This window comes from Pleurodeles waltl, chromosome 9, assembly GCF_031143425.1.
Source record: "Pleurodeles waltl isolate 20211129_DDA chromosome 9, aPleWal1.hap1.20221129, whole genome shotgun sequence".
NCBI lineage: Eukaryota > Metazoa > Chordata > Amphibia > Caudata > Salamandridae > Pleurodeles > Pleurodeles waltl.
The window spans coordinates 579,234,037-579,258,379 of record NC_090448.1 but is presented as its reverse complement, the minus strand read 5'-3'; the positions used below and the strand labels follow the sequence as shown (position 1 = coordinate 579,258,379).

Here is a 24,343-nt window from a genome sequence, read left to right as displayed (position 1 = left end):
TTACTGCAGCATAAAGGGCGAGCACATCAGCTTTAAAGGGAAAAACAGGAGAGTGTACTGGTCACCCGCCAAAAGATCAACTGTGAAAGTACTTCTTGAAAATCTGGTGAGACATATTGATGCCTGGAGCGGGGACCCGTTAAAACACTTCTCCCAGTTCATGAATTATATCACCCCTAGTGAACAGCCAGAGCGAACTAACCCTCCCCAAATGAAAGTACAGCTTCCCATACTGAAGCTGAATAGAGAAATCAATAAACTGGTAAGGTGGCAGCATGAAGGCGAGTCCAAGGTAAGGAGTAGAAAGATAGCTTTTCTAAGGAGAAAAATAAATCGTTTGAAACTCGCTATCCGAAGGAAGGAGGTCTCTCTTAAGTGGATTGCACTGAGAGAAGCAAATTCTGGGCAATAATTTCTGATGAGTGTGGAAAGCGTAAAACTCCCACTGCTCCGCCAATAGCAGAGGTAGACTGGAGGGAGTATATACTGGCCCTATATGCTGAAAAACAGGTTATGGATTTCTGGAAAGTGGCAAGACCGTTTGTGGAGACAGGTAAGTGGCAATCAGTGACCCGTCCTCCCCGCTCAAGATAGAAAAGATTCCAAGCTCAATGCGGGCTTCCAGGGCCATGGGTTCTGACAAGGTCATGATGTCGCTCATCAAACGAGAGCCTAAATCATGGGCAAGAATCCTCCACCCTCTCTTTCTCGTCTGCTACCTACAATGTAGACTTCCGGACTCCTGGACTGGGGGTATTATACTCCTTTTATATATATAAAAAAAAAAAGTGATAGGTCAGCACCCATAAACTATCGGCAAATTGCCTTGTTGGATGCCTCGGGTAAGATCTTTGCGACGAGTATCCTAAAGCAATTAACTAACCGGGTGGAGGAAAATGCAATCCTCCCTGTGGAACAAGCAGGCTTTAGAAAGGTGCACAACACTTTTAATGACATCTTAATATTGGAAACAACAGTTGAAAAATATGTTCAGATTAGGGGTGGAGCAGTCTGTGCGGCATTCATAGATTACTCTACCGCATTTGACAAGGTGAATATCAAGATCCTGTGGAGGAAACTGCATGAGTTGGGTGTTCCGATTTGTTTGCTGCGTCTGGTTATTGCACTGCACTCTTCTACATGGTGCAAAGTCCTTATGGGAGGAGAGCAGGGGCTATCCTCAAAATTCCCAGCAAAAAATTGACTGATGCAGGGCTGCCTATTGGCGCCACTGCTGTTCTCCTTATATATTTATGATCTCCCTGATATTTTAAGGAAGGCTGAAGGTTATGCGCCTACAGTGGGTGGCCGTTCCAGTGCCTGCCTACTATATGCGGATGATACAGTCGTGTTGGATCTTACCCCAAGGGGCCTAAATCAACACTTGGCCACTCTACACTCCTATTCTGGGCAGCACCACCTGAAAATTAATACCTTTAAGTCTCAAGTGGTATGTTTTTCAGGGAAAAAAGTTGGAAAAAATGTAATTTTTACTGGGCCCTGGGGCAACACAAGTTTGGACGGGTAAATGCTCACTCTTTCCTGGGTAAAATTTTCTCTGCTGCACTTCGTGACCAGGCTCACATTTGTAATAATATCATTAAGGCCCTCTCCCAAGCACAATAATTGGTGGCTTTTTTAATGCAGTTGGGCAGTGCCATTTTTCCCGTTTACTGACCACCTTCCAAGCAAAGATCCCATCCACGCTCCTGTACGCGACAGAATGTATAGATTATGTCAAGTGGGATTTTATCGACAAAATAGAAGGCCCGGATCTTGAGGCGTCTAGCCTCCTGTAATAATTCAGCCTCGGCTGCAGCTTTAAGGCTCGAATTCGGCATCAAGAATGTTTGTGCAGGGTTTGGCGGCGGTGGTCAGGAGGGCACATTGCAAAGCACATAACGTGGAATCTTCACTGAGATACCTGGCTTTTCCAGAAATTTTTAATAGCTTGAGAGAGAAATCCAGGTTTTTTAGAAATTATATTTGTACCATCCGGGTATTAGAGCTAGACCCAGACCTTATCATGGAGATTCCGCATTTAACTCTTAAAAAGACACTGAAGGCGGTGACATGGTCTAAAGGTTTCATAATGGATCATGAGTCTTGCCTCTCAAAGAGAGGCCTTGCTGGTGAAATTAAGTGTGTGTCCTTTAAAGTGGCACAGCCTTACCTGTCATTGAACCTCCCACATGGGGTGAGGTGGTTCTTTATTCTGATTAGACTACATAGAGTGCCACTCAGGGACCTAACCTCTAAATGGGATGGCAACACTAATACCTGTGCTATATGGGGGGTGCAGAATCTCAAGCATATATTTTGTGTATTTCCGGCTCTAACCAGACTTCAGAGAATGTGGCTGAAACCTCTCTATCTCCAGCTAAATATTAAATCTGATATTTAAATCTGCTCCTACCTCATTCCCCTCCCTCTCTCGCATCCCCCTCTCTATCTCCCCTATCTAACCCGTTCACTATCTACCTCCCTCACTCCTCCTATCTACCTATCTCTCTATCTCTCTATCCCACTATCTAATCTCCCTCACTCTCCACCTCCTCCTATCTTCCTATCTCTCTATCTATTTCCCTATCTATTTTCTCTATCTACTTCTCTCTTTCCCCCCCTTCCCGCCACCCCCTCTATTACCTATCTTCCTATCCTCTCACTCTACCTCTCACCCTCACCCACCTCTACAACCCCCCCTCCCCTATCTTCACAACCCTACTCCTATCTTTCTCCCTAATCTCCTAAACCTCCTAACACTCACCCCCCTCCACCCTTAATCCCCCCTCCCCCAGCTCTTCTCACTCTACCTGTCCCCCCCCTTGCGCTTTCCCGCCGCGACCTCCTGCACGCCCCCAGCTCCCATTCGCCCCCAGCTGACCCCTCCCCCTCCTACCTCATATGGCGGCCGCTGCGCGACAGTGGTAGCGACCCTTGACCCAAGGGTAGGTCGCTCCCCCTGCCGCTGCAGCTCCTCCAGCTCCTCCAGGTTCCTGAGTTCCTGAGACCCACCTAACAGTAAGTACCCCAGACCTCCCAGCCCCTCGCTCTTCCCCGCGCTACTCACCCTCTCTCCTGCTCCTGCTTCTTTTCTTCTTCTCTGCTCTTCCTCCTCGCTCCTCGTCTGTAATCTTCTTTTCCCCGTCGTCTTCTCTTCTTCCTCATCTTCTTCTGTGGTCTTCTGCCTTCTGTTCTTCGTTTTCTGTATCTTCTTCTGTGTTCTTCTGTGTTCTTCTGTGTTCTTCTGTGTTCTTCTGTGTTCTTCTGGTCCTGTGGCCTTCTGCCTTCGGCTCTTCTGCCTCCTCCATCTTCTTCTCCCCGCGCCTGCCCTCCTGCTCCTACCTCATCCCCCTCCCTCACTCGCATCCCCCTCTCTATCTCCCCTATCTAACCCGTTCACTATCTACCTCCCTCACTCCTCCTATCTCTTTATCCCACTATCTAATCTCCCTCACTCTCCACCTCCTCCTATCTTCCTATCTCTCTATCTATTTCCCTATCTATCGATTTCTCTATCTATCTATTTTCTCTATCTACTTCTCTATCTTTCCCCCCTTCCCGCCACCCCCTCTATTACCTATCTTCCTATCCTCTCACTCTACCTCTCACCCTCACCCACCTCTACAACCCCCCTCCCCTATCTTCACAACCCTACTCCTATCTTTCTCCCTAATCTCCTAAACCTCCTAACACTCACCCCCCTCCACCCTTAAAACCCCCTCCCCCAGCTCTTCTCACTCTACCTTTCCCCCCCCTCCCTCGCGCTTTCCCGCCGCGACCTCCTGCACGCCCCCGCCCCCCAGCTCCCATTCGCCCCCAGCTGACCCCTCCCCCCCCTCCTACCTCATATGGCGGCCGCTGCGCGACCGTGCTGCTGGCGCGCCAGAGGCGTGCCAAAGGTGAGCCCGTCTGCGCCTGGCCCGCGCCCAGCGCCACGACCCCTGGTCCCAAGCCCCGCTGATCCGCTACGACCCCACCACCCTCCACGCCCTCAACCCAGGACGCTCCAACACCTGCTTCCAAGCTCACCCCAAACGCACCCATGGACCCTTCGCCTGCAATTCCTGCAAACGCATCTTCCACCACGCTTCTACCACGACCACAAGCCCACGCGCCATCAACCACCTCAAGTGCATCCTAGTCCACGCTCGCTCCGTCCACAAACGCGCCGTCGAACTCTGGGACCTCCTGGATTCCACAGCACCGGACGTCGCCTTCATCACGGAGACCTGGATGAATGCCTCCTCTGCGCCAGACATCGCCACCGCCATCCCCAAAGGCTACAAGATCTCCAGGAAAGACCGCACCAACCAAGCAGGAGGAGGTATCGCCATCGTCTTCAAAGACTCCATCAGCCGCTGAACACCTGCATTTTCAGATTCGCACCGACCCGAGGACCACCCTCAGAGGATCCCTCGTCTACCGTCCTCCCGGACCACGCGCCCCTTTCAGCGACGCCATCGCCGACTTCATCTCCCCGCACGCCCTCGCCTCACCGGACTACATCCTCCTAGGCGACCTCAACTTCCATCTGGAACAAAACAACGACCCCAACACCACCACCCTGCTCGACAACCTCGGCCTCAAACAACTGGTGAACACCGCCACCCACATCGCCGGACACACGCTCAACCCTATCTTCTCCGCCAGCAAACACGTCTTCTTCAGCCACACCTCCGCCCTACACTGGACCGACCACAGCTGCGTCCACTTCACATTCCGACGCGAGACCCGCCACCTCCGCACTCAACCCATCCCTCATCGACAGTGGAACAAGATCCCTGAAGAGCAATTCTTTTCCGCACTAGCCGCTAACCAACCCACCCTCACCACCGACCCCAACGACGCAGCCCTCAAACTCACAAACTGGATCTCCAACTGCGCAGACAACCTTGCTCCCCTCAAACGCACGCATCGACAGACCAACACCAAAAAAGCTCTCTGGTTTCTCTGACACCCTCAAAGAATCAAAGAAAACTTGTTGCGCCCTTGAGAAAGCCTGGCGCAAGGACCACACCGCTGACAACATGAACGCCCTCAAGAACGCTACCCGCGAACACCACCACCTGATCCGCGCTGCCAAAAGGAACTTCTTCACCGACAGACTGGACAAAAACAGCCACAACAGCAGAGAACTCTTCAGCATCGTCAAGGAGTTCTCCAACCCCAACGCCCTCACAGGATCTGTGCGAATCCCTCGCCACTTTCTTCCATTGCAAGATCAGCGACCTCCACGACAGCTTCGGACACCAGACCCAACCAAACACCACCGAACCCGCACCACCGGCCATCACCCTCAACAACTGGACCCACATCAACACGGAAGAAACCAAATCCATCATGAACTCTATCCACTCCGGCGCCCCTTCGGACCCTTGCCCGCACTTCATCTTTAACAAAGCCGACGACATCATCGCCCCGCACCTCCAGACCGTCATCAACTCTTCTTTTTCTTCTGCTACCTTAGCCGAATGCTGGAAACACGCCAAAGTCAACGCCCTACTAAAGAAACCTACGGCTGACCCGAGCGACCTGAAAAACTTCCGCCCCATCTCTCTTCTGCCTTTCCCAGCGAAAGTAATGGAGAAGACCGTCAACAAACAGCTGACCACCTTCCTGGAAGACAACAACCTGCTCGACCCCTCACAAACCGGATTCCGAGCCAACCACAGCACTGAAACCGCCCTCATCTCAGTCACAGACGACATCAGAACCCTGATGGACAACGGTGAAACAGTCGCCCTCATTCTCCTCGACCTCTCGGCTGCCTTTGACACCGTCTGTCACCGCACCCTAATCACCCGCCTCCGCTCCACCGGGATCCAAGGCCAGGCCCTGGACTGGATCGCCTCCTTCCTCGCAAACCGTTCCCAAAGAGTTTACCTCCCTCCGTTTCGCTCAGAACCCACCGAGATCATCTGCGGCGTACCTCAAGGCTCATCACTCAGCCCGACACTCTTCAATGTCTACATGAGCCCCCTCGCCAACATCGTACGCAAGCACGACATCATCATCACCTCCTACGCCGACGACACCCAACTTATACTCTCCCTCACCAAGGACCCCGCCCGCGCCAAGACCAACCTACAAGAGGGTATGAAGGACGTCGCAGATTGGATGAGGCTCAGCCGCCTAAAGCTGAACTCTGAAAAAACGGAAGTCCTCATCCTCGGCAACACCCCGTCCGCCTGGGACGACTCCTGGTGGCCCTCGGCACCGCACCGACCCCCACAGACCACGCCCGCAACCTCAGCTTCATCTTGGACCCTCTTCTCACCATGACTAAGCAAGTCAACACCGTGTCCTGCGCCTGCTTCCTCCCCCTCCGCATGCTCCGTAAGATCTTCCGCTGGATCCCCGCCGACACCAGAAAAACCGTGACCCACGCCCTCGTCACGAGCCGCCTGGACTACGGCAACACCCTCTACGCCGGGACCACAGCCAAACTCCCAAATCGCCTGCAACGCATTCAGAACGCCTCGGCCCGCCTCATCCTAGACGTACCCCGCAGCAGCCACATCTCTGCAATCCTGAGACACCTGTATTGGCTCCCAGTCAGCAAAAGGATCACCTTCCGACTTCTCACTCACGCACACAAAGCCCTCCACGACAAGGGACCGGAATACCTCAACAGACGCCTCAGCTTCTACGTCCCCACCCGCCACCTGCGCTCCTCTGGCCTCGCACTTGCTGCTGTCCCTCGCATCCGCCGCTCCACGTCGGGTGGGAGATCTTTCTCCTTCCTGGCGGCCAAGACCTGGAACTCCCTCCCCACCAGCCTCAGGATCACCCAGGACCACTCCGCTTTCCGGAGACTCCTAAAGACCTGGCTGTTCGAGCAGCGTTAACCCCCCCTTTTTTCCCCTAGCGCCTTGAGACCCGCACGGGTGAGTAGCGCGCTTTATAAATGTTAATGATTTGATTTGATTTGAATCTGCAAGGGAGGCTTTAGACTCCCTTTTTTTAATCCCCCAAGTGAAATGTTCTGTATAGGAACGTAACATTTTTTTCAAGGTTTTTTAAAGATATATTTTCTTATTGATAAGTGGCACCACGAGGTTTAGTACATTTAAGTTGATAAGCCAGTCGGCGGGAGGGAGGTATTTAAGGTCATGTTCAGAGAAGGCAGTTCGACTGTTCATGAGAAGGGCATAATTTCTTGGTGGTGAGAATTTTTTGTTGTAACCATTGTAAGAGGAGTGAAGAAATGTTTTTGATACAGTATTTAGAAAATTAATTGTAAGGAATGAACTTAGTTTTAGGAATTTGTATTATACATTTTTTTTACTTGTTTTATTGTTTGAATGTGGACCTCTTCGGAGTTCCAAATCATGAAAATAAATTATGCTATGTACCACTGAGTACTAAGTGCCAGGGCCCTTCTCATGTGGCAAGTGCAGTTTGCACCACCCAAAGCCCTCCTAAGTGCAGACCATCACAAACTAGCTGACAGGGTGAAAGATACAGAACTGGCCTTGGAGGAACTGCAACCTGTACACCAAGCCCTCAGGTCCCAGGTTACCCACTTCACTGAACGGCTCCAGAAACTCGAGCATCGCGCTGAGGATGCAGAGGGTCGCAGCTGGCGCAATAATGTGCATATTGGTGGGATGCCGGAGGAAGTGGAGGGGCCTGACGCGGTGACCTATCTGAAATCCTGGCTGCGCTCGCTCATGGGCGAGTGACCCCTCACGCCTTTCTTTGCTTTGGAAAGAGCGCATCCAGCCACGGCTCGTCAGCCAGAAACGGGTAGGCTGCCTCGACCAGTAGCAGCAAAACTCCTACATTATTGAGACTGAGATCTGCCGCTACAAAGAGCCCGCAAAGCGGGCCCGTTTCAAGTGGAGGGCAGTCGGGCTACCCTATTTCTGGACTTCAAAATGGCGGTCCAGTCGAGGCGGGCCACCTTCATGGGGTTGAAATGGGCTCTACGTGAGGATGGGCTCGAGTACTCCTTGATATTCCCCTCTAGGCTGAATAAAAGGCTAGAGGACACCACCCACTTCTTCCAGGAACCAGATGAAGCATGGGCCTAGCTCAAGTCATACCGCGCAGGCACAGAGGCCAAGCGCACGGATCACAGGCCACCATGGCAAGAGAAGGCATACATGGGATCCCATGGACAATCAGCGGGTGACAAAGCCCACACAGCAACAGGCTCGCCAAGGGAAGAAGGCAGCACTTTGGGCAGCGGCCTTCCTAGCGGAGGCGAGAAATTTGTGCGGGGACCTTGAGTCGGGACCCAAACCCTTGGACATGGAAGACTCCTCTGATATAGATTCTGTAGTTAGCGTTCTGGAGGGGCTCCCGCATGTGACACCCCAGACATCGGGTGACATTGCTTGAGATTACAAGGCCCTACCTTCGCCTATGGCCAGCTAACGAAATATTGATGCAGGCTGACCTGGTCTCTGACGGATCGCTCTCATGATCGTGGTGTCTACCCCAGATCATCTGCCGGGCAATCCAATTGGTTAATGACAATACACATGTACATAATAGATTTAATGGTTTAGGCGGGCAGCGGTTGATTGTCTGCTCTTGGGATGGGGAGTTGGGGTTTGTTTGCATTGCCTGTTTTAGCCCGTGGTCACTTTGGAGCACACAGCCCACTGTTGGAGTGCCCTTTCGGGAGGGTGAGGACTATGTGACCTGATGATTTCCTTAGATGGAATGGCTGCTACACACCTCCCCTTTAAAGTAATGTCTTGGAATATCCGGGGCATGGGTTTGAATGCGCAAAGCGCCACAAGATTCTTTCGTACATGAAACTCAGGGTGATACATATTGCCATGTTTCAGGAATCACACCTCATCAGGTAGAAGTAGACCGCCTCCTCAGGTGTTGATGTGGGCAAATGTTCACAACTACATATTCAGCCTTTGCAAGGGGGTGGCAATATGGGTAAAATCTTGGGTACCCTTCGAGGCCTCCACATTAGATGTGGACAAAGAGGGTTGCTATGCATTGGCGGAGAGACTTCTCCATTGCAAACTGTCAGTGCTGGGAAGTGTTTATGCCCCGAACCAAGACCAGATCCAATTTCTGCACTCCTTGTCTACCCAACTAGCGCGATTCACTGATGTTCCATTCCTCATTGGAGGGGACCTTAATGGAGTTTTAGACCCCCTTTTAGACCGATCAACCATACCGCTCCAAGGGGTGGCAACTGTTAGAGTGGCAACGGGTATGTCAACCTGACTGGGATATGGTGGATGTCTGGCGCCTTCAGAACCCTCTTGGTAGGGACTACTCCTATTACTCACCTTTACTGAGTATACACCAGAATAGATCGGATCCTGTGTTCTGCCTCCCTTAGTGGAACGTGAACGCAAGCGGAATACTTAGGCAGGACTATATCTGATCACAGCCCACTGTTGATCTCTGTAAAACTGACAGAGACTCGCCAACCTGTCGCGACATGGCGGTTGCACTCCGCTGTGTTGGAGGACGATGTTTACTGAGAAGCGTTGATCAATAGGTTGACTGAGTACTTGCCAATGAATCCTGGGTCGACATCTAGTAGGGGTGTCGAGTGGGAGGCCCTAAAACTGGTAATACGGGGTCATTGCCTAAGACAGACTGTGGGTATTAGGTGAGGACTTGAACGGGACATCACATGACTAGAGGACGGCCTGCACCGACATGTCATCGACCTGCCGGTACTCCAGAAACATAGGCAAAGTTGCTGGAGACCAGAGAGCAATATAATGTAGCACTGGAACATCTTCAATGTCATGTCCGGGGGACACCTATCACTCGACTGACAACCATGGAAGATGTTACAATATACGCGCCCATCCAGATAAATGATGAATTCACCACCTATAATAGACCTATAATACATCTTTGTATGGTCCCTTACAGGTGGACACGTCTGACAAAAGGGGAGACTTTTTGACCATACTACCGTGGAGTATTCTGTCTGTTATGAATAGGGATCCACTGGGTGTGCGAATATCAGTGGAAGAAGTCAAGGCAGCCATTAAAATGTTAGCGACAGGTAAGGCTCCGGGCACTGACTGCTTACCATCAGAGTTCTGTAAACTGGGCTGTGGATTCCTGGCACCACGGCTTGTAGAGATGTACGCTGAAGCCTATGACACCATGATGTTACCGGCCACGACCAGGGAGGCCATGGTGACCCCCCCCCCCCCCCCCCCCTTACCCAAATCCAAGCAAGATGACAGGAAGGTTACCGATTTCCGGCCCTTGTCCGTGCTTAACACTGATTTCAAGATCCTCAGCAAGGCACTCGCTATGAGATTGTTACCCCACATGAATAACCTCATACAAGTAGATGAGAATGGAGTCATTTCCACCTGTAGCACCTCTAATAACCTCCGTAGACTATACACCCTGCTTTACGATGATCTTCACCCCCTGGATCCGACTTGTGATTGTGTCGGTGGATCTTGAGAGAGCCTCTGCCCTCTGTCATCATTGTTATTTGCTATCGCCATAGAACCATTAGTGGCAAGATATAGGGAAATGGCCCCAGAAAGGGGAAGATGCTGGCGCAGGCAGTTTGACATAGTCTCCCAATACGCGGATGACCTCCTTATTTATCTCAAGAAAGGGCCAGCAACGCTGCCACGGGTGTTTTGACTGTTAGACGACTTTGACTGCACAGGCCTCCAGCTAAACAAAAGGAAGACCTATGTCTTCCAAATGGTCCGTGGAGTGAATCGCCCAGACTCCTGCCACGGAGATGTGATATGGGCAGCTCTCTCATTCCGCTACTTGGGTATTCAGGTCTACCATGAGTTGCAGGATATCCGCGAGGGCATTCAGGGGAGAGCGATTTGAGCACTGCGATCCGCTGTCAATTTCTGGTGCTCCCTCTGCTTGCCTACTGTGGTCCGCATCTCTCTCGTTAAACTTGTGATGCTCCCCAGGCTGCTTTATTATTTTACTAACCGACCCATTGCACTCCCGGCCTCCTGGTTTCACTCCTAGACGTACTCCTTAGGGAATTGTTGTGGAATGGTGGGCGTCAACGGGTGGGCTTGGCCACTCTCCACCTACCCCCTGAGGCTGGGGGGCTTGGGGTCCCTGATTTTGAGCTCTATTTCCTGGCGGCTCAGCTCCAGTGGCTTATGCATTGGCTTAGTGGGGTGGGGTTTCTGGAGTTGGCGGCTGATGAGGGGGACCCCAACCACAATAGACTCTTGGCCAGGATACTTAAACCTAACCTGCGTGGCCGCAAGTTGAGTATATTGTTAACAACGGCCCTGACCAATTGGCGGAGAATACCTAGGAAAACAAAAACTAAGGTATCCTATGTTCCGGCTACCCCACTGGTGGGGATCCCTCACGGTGACCCGCCTTCCTGTATCACAGAAAGACAGCTTAATCACTGGTCGGCTGTAGAAATACATACCTAAGGCGCGGAACATTGCTAGAAAATGCTGGTCCCGTTCGGGGACCTCGTGGCTCAGACCGGATTGCCTCAAGGGCAGTTTCTGACTTATGAGGCGCTTGTGGGGACTATTCAGGACCTCTGGAGCGATGCAGAGGGTGAACCACTTACACACAGGGTTCTACAGACTATGTTGTCCATTGGGGAGGAATCTCATTTGGTCTCCTGCCTATATCAAGTATTGTTGGGAATGGTGCATAGACCACTGGACGCCCTCTGGACCAGGTGGGACACTGACTTATGGACACAAACTAGAGCAAGATTTTAGCGTATGCGCCCTTAGTCTCCCTAAACACACGACTAAAACGGCTAAAGTACATACAGTATAACTATACCCAAATGGCCTATCTTACCCCACATCGACTTAGTCTCATATATGGAGGGGAGGAGATAGGTTGCCTCCGCTGCCTTCTGCCCAACGTAGGATTTGGCCATATGACACAGGGATGCGCACAGCTGCAAGAATTCTGGGATGTGGTCATACAAAGAATTAACCACGTATTGAGCAGACGACCTGAGAACACAATAGAGACATGCTTGTTAGGATTGTTTACCATACCACACCACAAGAAAATTGGTAATAGATTTGTAGACTTGTCACTGGCTAAGCGTAGTGTCAATGGCTTGGAAACCTAACAAGGGACCCAACTTCCTAGCCTGGACAATGGATGTAATGATATGGGGCAGAGCGCAGGAAGGGGCTCTGAGGAGAGAAGAAAGTAGGGGGATGAAGCGCAGGCCGATTGCCTCACTGTGGATGGTGGTAATCGATAGGTGAGAGAGCACAAGTATGAGAGAAGAGTTAGATTCCAGGAGTGACACAGGGAGTGCTGTGATAACCCGGTAGGAGTGGCCTGATGGAAAGGCGCTTCAATAGAAGCCAAAGGTTTAGATGAGGTGGGAGCGTGGACATAGTGATACCCCCCCATCCTCGCCTAGGGGATTACCCCCACGGAGCATCTGGGTGATATTGCATGGAAGATGCAATGTAATTTTAGTGCTGTCACCTGGTTGTTTGAAAAAATATCCATACCACGGGCAAGTTACCAGTTCCTTGTTTCTTTTTTTAAAGTTGATTAGTTTATCACTGCTGGCATGTGCTGACCAGATGAATGGTCGATCTGTGGACCTATATTATATGCTTGCTTATATCTTAAGCCTCACCCAACCATAGTCTCTAATATGTTATCCTGGACATTTTACCCTCACTGGACACCCTACTAGAGGGGTGCTATCATAAAGGGATAGTGAGAGTGCAACTGATGATACTCTTGGATCAGAATGCTATAAGCCCTGAGTACAGTTGCTTAACTTACTTCTAAATGTATGCACTGGTTGAAAAAGTTGAACCGCGCTTTGATCACTTACTTTGAAATGCCAATAAAATAAAATAAAAAGGAGTATCTGAGAGAACACTACTGCCATGAGCAGTTGACCTACTTTTGGAGCCTACCCATTGTTGCTTTGTCTGAATCCTTTCCTAGGTGGGATGGGTGGCTTCCAGACAGTTCGCCACTTCCATGTTAGTGTCGTTTCATTCAGTGCCTGGAATGTAAAATATGTAAGAATTGTTTCATTCAAAAAACAGATTGCATAAAATTCACTTTTCAAGCAACCTCTTTAGTGTTGAATTTAGCTTTTTGAATGTTCATGCACTCGGCTATACCAGACGAGGATTACCTTTTCCACGAAGGCTTACGAGCAGCATGAAAGGAAGTTACACATCTGCTGGGAGTGATGTGATTAACAGTGAGGTTGCACAACATTGGTAATGATGGGTGGCAAATAGAGAAGCTGGTATAGCTAGAACTGCTTTTTGAGAAACTATTTATTAGCAGTGGTGCTTCAAATGGAGCGGTATTCACTAATACCAGTATCTGCACTTTTCAAATTACTCCTCTTGCATACCGTACCACCTTCTTAGAAAACGAAGAGTACTGGTGCCTGAAGGCTGTTAGCAGTGCAGATGTGATGCTGCACAGTTAAACTGTCCTAGAAGTCTTACTTTCACCTTCTCAAACTGGCCGTGCTGAACAACAAGTCGGACTATGTTTAGCTGGGTAGAAGATGCAGACTGCCACACACACCTTCTGCTTTGTCTCGCACTGTCCTCTTATACCACTTATTCTTTGACATGGCCAGTTGTTTTTCTATATCATTACTTTGCAGCCCCAGTTCAGTTGGCTTGTCCCTGCCCAACTGACACCCGAACCCTCAAACAGCAGGGCTTCTCTAGTCAAAAGCAAATCAGAGCAAGTATGAGGCCTGACGTAGGCCCTGCCTGTCGCTCACATAACATTGTCTGAGCCTCAACCTTCCTAGAAATCTGCCCAGCTCCCTGTGTGGTGACCTTTCAAGGTCTTATTTATTACTACACCTCTCGCCCCTAATCCAATTCTCAGACCCTGTTGTCTGGCATAGATGGCAAATCAGTGGACTCTGCTGTTCCTCTCATCCATCTGCTGATTTATCAAACTGATTGGACTTTCAAGCTACAGTCACTAACTGCTGCAGGACCTAGATGAACACAAGAAGAAAGCCTTCTCGTAAGCAAGAGGAGACCTATGCATAGTTGTTACTATTGTCCTATGCATAGCTGATACTATTGTCTGTTTTTTTGTTTTTTGTTTGGGGGGCGGGGTGGGCTTTTTTTAGGGCCTCTGAGAAAAGTATCCAAACCATAAATCTTTACAGAGCTATACCCTCAGTAGACCATTAGATATGAAACAAGTAATAGGAATATCAATCAACTCTTTAACTTTATTATTGTGTTATTATTTATTTCTATTTTTCGATTCCTTGCTTTATGTACAGGCACACTTCCAATCTTCTCAGTGTTTAAATATTTCATGCAGTCATTTTTGTGCAAGCATTTTAACTGCGTGATGATCACAAACACTTGGGATGTTTTGCACTAAAAGTATTGCACAGAATATTAATGCATTGTTAGTAATAATAACGAGGGGGGTACCACAGTCTGAGCTGGAGCATGACACTTATATGTAAACTCTGTCACGAGCCATCAAGACCAAACCAATAAATGAGATTCAGGCCCATGCAGTTAAAAATAAACATCCATATGCCTCCCAGCACATTGGCCTTATTTGAACATCGCCACCTTAAGGGCAAAATCTTCTGTGGTTGCCCATGATTCCGTGTGAAACTCAGGACCTTGGGCTCTGCAATTCTCTATAGGCCAAAGGAAACCACAGTATTACAGTTAGGTTAATATTGTACGTCCTCCAGGTTAAGTACCCACATATTATTTATTTTTGGTGCTTCTTTTTTTTTTTTCACACTGTCTAGCTACTAATAATCAAAGGCGCATAGCACAGAATTCTTCAGTTGTGTGACATTAAGAATACTTAATGTCACGTAACTGAAGGAAGGAATTGACTATCATTCTCAAAGAGCTGAGTCCAGGTACTCTTGAGTTTATTCCAATGGTGACCTATTTTTGTGACCCTTGAAGGAAAAAGATGTGTGGAATTCTTGGGCTCTTTAAGATTAATTGCTTTATTATTTTTTCTGCAGAAATCCTTTTGTGCTGCGCACTAAGGGCTATATGTACAAACAGGTTGTCATCTGTCTCTCCTCTCATTTGAAGTCGGAGAAAGAAAAGTTAACACCAAGCTCCCTCTGGAGAAGAGCCTGACATTTAACCTCCGTCTTTAAATGCACATTAAGTATGACACAATAGGAATATGAGTTAAAGGACTGTTACAGAAATCAAGTACTGGTGGAAGAATACCATAAATAGGGCTTAGGCAACAGTTGGACAAACTCAAGCTGGATAGCCTAAAACAGAGACAGCAAAAAGAATGCAAACAAATGTGAGTTATGATCCACAAAGCCAATGGTAAGCAACAGGTAGGATGCATACCCAAGGAAGCTTTCCGAATGTCTCTAGGATATTGTTAGCTGCGCTGTCTGATAGGTTTTGACCCAAAAAACCTTATCTTTCTTTATCGTTGTCTTCCAATCTGTTTCAAATGAGGCACACCAGTGTCTAGGACCCTCATTACGAGTGACCTGGTAAATGCTGTAATATTTATTGCATCTGATTCAAATCAGACTCTCCTGGGTCACAATTTATCAGGTGTGAAATATAGAACCCGATTGAGTGTTTGGAGAATAACATGCATATTTTGATGCTTGTCATAACAAACCTTTAATATTAAGGTCAATATTGGAAAAAATTTCATTGATAAATATCACAGGTTCGACTTGCAAATACTTATAACAAAACCCTAAATTGCAATAAGTGCAGGAGCAATGGTTACCCCACACATTGTACTTAAACGGGCTGCTCGTAATGAGGACCTTTACCTGCTAGACGAAGCAGGTATGATTGAAATTGTTCAATACGATTTATATTTTAATAGGGAAACATATGGGCTAGTCTAGTAAATGGCAGGTTGACAGTTTTTTTTCATATACATTTTTTGTGATGTAGTTAGCATTTTTGAATACTAAGAGTGACCTCTGAGGAACAAAGATTCTGACATTATTTGATGATCTGTCTGAGAATACAGCAGCTCCTTGTAAGGTATTTGTGAGAAATTAGCCTCTTTCTAGCATGGTTACCCCCATTTTTGGCCTGTTTGTCAGTGTGTTTTTACTGTCTCACTGTGATCCTGCTAGCCAGGACCCCAGTGCTCATAGTTTGAGACCTATTTGTCAGTGTGTTTTTACTGTCTCACTGAGGTCCTGCTAGCCAGGACCCCAGTGCTCCTAGTTTGTGTCCCATGTGTGTTGTCAGTATGCTTGACTAAGTCACTGAAGTGCCCCCACGTTATCCAGGCCCATTTTCCCAGACTTCGTGAGTGCGGGGTCACTATTAAAAGTGTGCACTACATATAGGTAAATACATATATGTAGCTTCACAGTGATAACTCCGAATATGGCAGTGTGAGGTGTCTAGGAACCGGAAATTGTACCCCTAATATGATTCTGGTATTGGGGGGGCAATTCCATGCACTCTGTGGGCTCCACCATGGACCCCAGTACTGCCATGACAGTCTTACGAGGTTTTCACGGGAGCCCCAGCTGCTGCCACCTCACAGACAGGCTTCTGCGCTCCTGGGGCTTGGGCAGCCCAATCCCAGGAAGGCGGAACAATGCATTTCCTTTGGGTCAGGGGTGTTACACCCTCTCCCTCTGGAAATAGTTGCTAGAGGCATGGGAGGGGTTTCCTCCCAGAACCTCTGGAAGTGCTTTGAAGGGTAATCCAGTTACACCGGTTCAGGGACCCCAAGCCCCTGCTCTGGCACGAAACTGAACAAAGGAAAGGGGAGTTGACCACTCCCCTGTCCATCACCACCCCAAGGGTGGTGCCCAGAGCTCCTCTAAAGAGTCCCTGGATGTTGCCATTTTGGATTCCAAGGTGTTGGAATCCTCTGGGAGCATCTGATTGGCCAGTGCCAGCAGGTGACGTCAGAAACCCCTCCTGATAGGCCCTACCTGGTTAGGTGACCAATCCCCCCTCTGAGGGCTATTTGGGTCTCCTGTGGGTATTTACTCAGATTTGGTTTGCAAGACTCCACCAGGATGCCTCTGCTTCAGCTTTTGACTGTTGGATCAACTGCAGACTGCTCCAGGAACACTGCAACTGCAACAAAGTATCCAAGAAGACTACTGTGACCCTGCAACTTCAGCTCCAGCCAGTAACTGCAACAGTTTCCAGGTTGTGCACGCTCTGAGGGCTGCCTGTTTTCACCCTGCACCAGAAGAACCGAAGGAATCTCCAGTGGAGTGACTGAGTCATTTCCCTGCTTCAGCAGGCAGCTCTCTGCAGCGATGACCGGTACTCTGGGTCCCCTCTCCCGACGATGAGCGTGGATCCTAGAACACAGGTGGTGGACTAAAGTGACCCTGACTGTCAAAGTCCAGCTGTCCAAATTTGGTGGAGGTAAGAGCTTGCCTCCCCGTCCCAGACAGTACCCCTGTGTACTGAGTGTTTTGCAGCTTCTAGGGCTTCTGTGCCCTTCTCCAAGAAATCCTTCATGCACAGCGTATCCCAGGTCCCCAGCACTCTATCCTGTGACGCTCAGCTCTGTGAGTTGTTCTCCAATGGCGTGGGATCCCTTTATGTAGTGCTGCAACACCCTCCATTTGCCACTCCCTTGCCCCATGCTGTGGGACTCCTGTGCATGCTGCCTGGTCTTCTGAGGGCTCTCTGAGTTGCTACGAGCCTCCTCTGTCTCCCACTCCTGAGTAGAGTCAACCAGTCCTTCCTGGGCCCGAGTAGCTCCATTTTTCACAAAACACGACTTTTTCATTTACCCAGGCTTGTTGGCGGAATCCTGTGACGTAAACCAGATTGCATTCATCCAGCCGGCGGGGGACATATTCTGCACCAACCAGGAACCCATATTTGTCTTCTTTGGTGCAATACTGACTTTGTCTTCTCACAGGTGGTTCCTCTTTTGCACCTTCATCCGGGTTAGCAGGGGCTCCTGTTCTCCCTGGACTCTTCAGTGCTTCTTGGACCTGGTCCCCTTCTTCCACAGGTCTTCAGGTCCAGGAATCAATCATTGGTGTCTTGCAGTCTCTTCTAGTTCTTGAATTATCTTCTATCATGACTTCTAGTGTGTTTTAGGAAACTTGCTGTGTTTTACTCCTGCTTTCCTGGGCTCTGGGGTGGGGTATTTTACTTACCTTTGGTGTTTTCTTACACTCCCAGCGCCCCTCTACACACTACACTTGCCTAGGTTGGAAACCGACATTCACATTCCACTGTTTTAGTATGTGGTTTGTGTTGCCCAGAGCTCCTCCGCAGTGTTTCTGGGTTTTGCCATTTTGGATTCCCAGGTGTTGGGATACTCTGGGAGCATCTGATTGGCCAGTGCCAGCAGGCGACATCTTAAACCCCTCCTGATAGGTCCATTCCTGGTTAGGTGACCAATTCCCCTCTGAGGGCCATTTAGGGTCTCTCCTGTGGGTGTTTCCTCAGATTCAGTTTGCAAGACCTCAGCATCCTCTGCTTCAGCTCTTGACCGTTGGATCAACCGCAGACTGCTCCAGGAACACTGTAACTGCAACAAAGTATCCAAGAAGGCTACTGTGATCCTGCAACATCAGCTCCAGTCAGCAACTGCAACAGCTTCCAGGTTGTGCACGCTCTGAGGACTGCCTGTTTTCATCCTACACCAGAAGGACCGAAGGCTACAAGTAAGGCTCCTGGAGAAGATGGCTTTCCTATTGAATTTTATTAGTTTATAAAAACTCAAATAACCACACTGTTGCAAAATGTCTTTAATGAAGCATTAAAAAAAGGACATTTTCTCCAGAATTTGTGAAAGCATGTATCACTATAATTCTTAAACCTGGCAAAGATCCACTAGAATGTTTTAGCTACATACCTATTTCATTGATAAATTCCAATATTAAAATATTGGCAGAAATACTTGCGGCTCGTCTTAATTCAGTTATTACATCACTTATTCATCCATCTCAAGTCGGTTTTGTCCCATCCCGTTCTTCTTCAAATCATCTTCTAACAATTTTACACTTACTTTGGCAAGAAGAAAATGTAATATTGTCCTAGATACAGAAGAAGCTTTCGATAGTGGTGGGATGGGGATATTTATTTCTAATTATGGATAGAATGGGCTTTGAACAGATTTTATCACTTTAACCAGAGGAATGTTTCACTCCCCAACTGCAACAATTACATGCAATGGCTTTACATCTCCCTACTTTCACATTTTTTGTGGTACCAGACAAGGATGTCCACTCTCTCCATTGTTGTTTCTTCTAGCTTTAGAACCATTGGCTATAGCTATCAGACAAAATATCAATATAAAAGGTATTGTAATCCCTACAGGAGAGGTAAAAGCTTTCTATTATGCAGATGATATATTATTGACACTATCAAATCCTGATTCTTCTGCTAATACTTTTTTCTCCCTATTAAATCGCGTTTCGAAGTTTTCTGGGTATAAAATTAATTGGTCTAAATGTGAAGCACTACCAATGAACAATAGTACTACACTAGCTTCCCTAGGTAACTTTCCTTTTACATGGAGATATTCTCAATTTAAATATCTTGGGATTTTACTTAATCCTGGGCTGAAGAATGTAATGATGGATAATTTGAAACCTATGGTGGATAAACTTAAACAGGATTTTATACGATGGTCTCAAATCTTTCATTATGGGGTAGAGAACAAATTATTAAAATGAATACAATTCCAAAATTCAATTATGTGTCCAGCATGCTATCACTACCTGTAGTCTCTACTTTTTTCAAAAACACCTCATCTTTGATATCACGTTTTATTTGGGGAGAAGAAAAACCTTGTCTAAGTAGCTCATAATTATAGTCATCCTCATTAAAAGGAGACTTTAAGACTCCCACAATTGGAAAATTATTGGGTAGCCCAACAATTATCACATTCAACATATGTACTCTGCTAATTGTAATACTCCTTTTTGGGTGAATTTTGAACATTTTTTTTTTTTAAACTACTACCCCATGGCCGTTTTATTATACCAAAAATCCAAATTTTCCCAATTTTCAAACCCAGTTATTTATTCTTCTCAATTAGCATGCAAAAAGCTCATAGAATAATAAAATGCAATGCTTAAATTCATTTAAATGCTCAGATTTGGAATAATTCTATTACCTGCAAGGCTGAAGAGCTTAATTGGTACGTTTGGAAAAATCATAAAATAAACATCCTATTGGATTTATACACACAAAATAATTCCCTGAGATCATTCTTGCAATTGCAAGAAACATATCGTCTTCCAAATTCACAGCTTAATAATTTTATTTTATTGTTCATTTTAAATTCCAAAACAGACTCCTGTATGTATCTTGTAATGCAATAATCTATTGTTCACTATATTCGCATATGGAAAAATTTCAAAGGTACTGCATCTGGTTTATATTCCATATTAATTGATAGATCCTTCTCAATTGAAGCGTCCGATAACTTAAAAACTTGGTGGTCCACACAACTTAATACTACAATGTCGGACAAAGACTGGATTTAACTTTTCGACAATTATAATCAAGGTCTTTGTGATACGAGATTAAAAATAATTACTTTAAAATACGTCATTGTTGGCATTGGTCACTTGTCAAACTTTATTCTGCTAAACTTAGCCCAAATTCTAATTGTTGGAGATGTCAACAACCCAACTGCAATATTGTACACGTTTTATGGGAATGTCCCAAGATTCATCCTTTTTGGACAGAAATAGTAATGAATGGTATTTGAGGACACTACAACCTGATATTGTCTCTCTTTCACCCCAACTGTCCATATTATACGATATCTCTAATTTAAAAAAGATCTCTCTGCAGATTTTCAGATGGTTATCCTCAGCTCTTAGCCTGGCTAAATTTAACCTCTTACGTTTTTGGAAACTTAATGCTTTACCAATGATTCAATCCTGGCTGAAAGATATGTTTGCAGTTGCGCAATATGAAAGAGTGATATTCAAACTGAATGATAATTTAATTTAGTTTGATGCTATTTGGGGTTCTTTTTTAGAATAGTTATATTTTTCTTTTTGTAAATCTCATCTTGTATATTATGATGACCTCTTGAATTTTTCTTTTTGTAGAATGTAGTGAACAAACGGATACCTAATTTTCTTAAAATGTTATTGAATATTACTCTACCTTTGCACAATTAATATTTGAATAGGATTTCTCCCTCTCTCACCTTAATAATTAGTAATTGTGCCCTATTTTGTTTTCTATTATTCAATGTCAAATGAGTATGGAAATTCATTATTGGTACACTTTTAAAAAAAACTATTTGGTGTGTATTTTACTTCAATTAATATGTATTTTATGTATATCTGTTTTCAAAACTAATAAAGAATTGAAACACAAAAAAAAGGACCAAAGGAATCTCCTGTGGAGTGACGGAGCTTCACCAGGCACCTCTCTGCAGCGACGATCGATACTCTGGGTCCCCTCTCCTGACGATGAGCGTGGATCCTAGAACACAGGTGGTGGAATAAAGTGACCTTGACTGTCTAAAGGTCCAACTTTCCAAATTTGGTGGAGGTAAGAGCTTGCCTCCCCCATGCCAGACAGTACCCTGTATACTGAGTGTTTTGCAGCTTCTAGTGCTTCTGTGCGCCTCTCCAAGAAATCCTTCATGAACAGCATAGCCCAGGTCCCCAGCACTCTATCCTGCGATGCTTATCTCCGTGAGTTGTTCTCCGGTGGCGTGGGATCCCTTTGTGTAGTGCTGGAACGGCTGCCATTTGCAACTTCTTTGTCCCCGTGCTGTGGGACTCCTGTGCATGCTGCCTTGTCTTCTGAGGACCCTCTGAGCTGCTGAGAGCCTCCTCTGTCTCCCCCTCCTGGGTAGAGTCGACCTGGACCTTCCGGGCCCGAGCAGCGCCATTTTTCACAAAGTGTGACTTTTGCGTTTACCATGGCTTGTTGGCAGAATCCTGTGACGCAAACCAGACTGCATTCATCCATCCGGCGTGGGACATCTTCTGCACCAACCAGGAACCCGTGTCTGTCTTCTTTGGTGCAATACTGACTTTGTCTTCTCACTGGTGGTTCCTCTTTTGCACTTCCATCTGGGTTAGCAGGGGCTCCTGTTCTCCGTGGACTCATCAGTGCTTCTTGGACTTGGTCCCTTTCTTCCATAGGTCTCGAGGTCCAGGAATCCATCATTGGTGTCTTGCAGTCTCTTCTGGTTCTTGCATTATCTTCTGTCACAACTTCTAGTGTGTTTTAGGAAACTTGCTATGTTTTACTCCTGCTTTCCTGGGCTCTGGGGTTGAGTATTTTACTTACCTTTGGTGTTTTCTTACACTCCCAGCGCCCCTCTACACACTGCACTTGCCTAGGTGGGAAACAGACATTCACATTCCACTATTTTATTATATGGTTTTTGTTGCCCCTAGGTCCATTGCAACCTATTGTGATTTTCACTGTTTGCACTATTTTATGACTGTTTACTTACCTGATTTGGTTACTAGTGTATATTTTACGTGTAATACTTACCTCCTAAGGGAGTATAGCCTCTAAGATATTTTTGGCCTTGTGGCACTGAAATAAAGTACCTTTATTTTTGGTAACAGTGAGTATTGTCTTTCTTGTGTGTAAGTACTATGTGACCACATTGGTATTGCAAGAGCTTTGCATGTCTCCCAGTTCAGCCATGGCTGCTCTGTTACAGCTACCCCTAGATAGCTTAAGCTGATAGACACTGCCTACATTTCACTAATAAGGGATAACTGGACCTGGTATAAGGTGTAAGTACCTTAGGTACCCACTACAAACCGGGCCAGCGTCCTACAGTATTTAATACCATTATTAAAGGAATTTTGTTGCTTTAATAAAGCACTACCCACTGAAGGCTTATTATTTTTATATATGCATTTCACAAGTAATAGTAAAACACTCTTAATCACGTAGCAGAATAAAGGCAACCGTACCAGGTCATGAATAATCGCTCGCATGTATTTCAGGGGTCGAAGACAAAGATTCCCTACATCCTTCATGTTTAGTTCTCTTCCAAAGCCAGCAAAAGCTTATGGCATCTTCAGGCCACAAGAGCGCCCCACTAGGTATTTGGAGCAGGTTATTGCCTTAAGAACGTTTAAATGTAAGTAAGCTGTAGCTTCTTTAGCAACTCATTCTCATTGCATAAGAGAAAAACATTACTTGAAGATGTGCCTTAAGCTGGTGAATTCCATCCCCAAATACATGTACAGTCGATATTCAAACAGATAGTGATACAGTTCTTCTGCTTATGAGGAACACTCCAAACAAATGTTTCACGCTTATACCTGGGCTACATTGGCCCGAGTCCAGGGATTCCATATTTTTACACATTTCTTCTGTACCACACAAGCCTTATACACAAGTTCCTCGAATGAGGTACAGTGATTCATGCTTTTAGTCCACTCAGTCATCTTGCCAGTAACGCAGTACATCTTTCTTCGCTACTAAATAACCTAATGCCACTATGGCTTAAGTGCTGTGAGGTCTTCCATCTGTTGTCACGATGCCCAGTAGAATAATTGTTGGATCTAGTTACAGATGCCTGTCCACAAAACTGGCCAGGGCTTTGTTGAAGACCTGCAGTAACTACACATAGCCTGGCATTCCTAGACAATGTGATTAAAGTTGCCCCGCAAGGAATCTCACTGAAGGCAGCACACCCAATACACCAGAGTCGAGTTAGAGAGTAGTAACATTTATGGAAGTATTTTAAATAAAATGAGGCAAAATCACATTGATATCGTCATCAGCCTAGGTGCCGTTTTATCCTCCGTCCATTCATCATAGTAGGGAGCTCCCAGGTCTGCATCCCATTTTGCCCTGATCGGTAGTAAAGGTTTGGCTGAGTGGATTACAAGGGTATTGGTATTATATACCTTTATTCAAAAATTATAAATACTACAGAAAAATATAAAAGTATAGACAATATGTACATAATAAAAGGAATAAAACAGACCATATACATACAGACCAAAAAAATAATGAAGTATAGGGTTGAAGGACCAGGGTTAAGCAGATTTTAAACATTAACTATTTCCTATGGTGTAAGGCAAGTTTCAGAAATAGCACACACACTAAAGGGGAGCTGAGGGGGTTGAAGAAACAACAATGCAGGCATTCACCATACCAGCACTACTCAGGACAGGAATTAAAAATCTCTTAGTGTAAGAACAATCAAATTTACAGGAGAAGGTCAAATGTAATATCTATGTCTTTTGAAGACTTTCAGTGTGAGCAGCAGTGTTCTCGTCTAAGGGCCAGAGGAAGTGAGGATGTGGGGCAGCTGCACAGGTGGCGAACCATGTCTGCACGCGCCACCACCATTGCAGCTTCAATACACTGCTGTGGTGTGCCATGAGTGTTGAGCCTGGCAGGAGTGCTGCAGTGTGGAAGCTGGCCTCCGGACTAGGAGTCGATATCGGACC

The 24,343-nt window shown here is 46.7% G+C and overlaps 1 protein-coding gene across 4 annotated transcripts in view; it reads left to right on the top strand.

Moving 5' to 3' along the window:
- Nucleotides 1–24,343, top strand: part of CCDC9 (coiled-coil domain containing 9) — a 364,568-nt gene that overhangs the window by 7,216 nt on the left and 333,009 nt on the right. The window contains exon 1 of one of the 4 annotated variants that reach the window (XM_069207571.1): nt 21,364–21,455. The exons of the other annotated variants lie outside the window; for them this stretch is intronic. The gene's annotated coding sequence lies outside the window, so the exon portion shown is untranslated. Of the gene's footprint in view, nt 1–21,363; nt 21,456–24,343 lie in introns of those variants that run through there. 4 annotated transcript variants of the gene reach the window in all.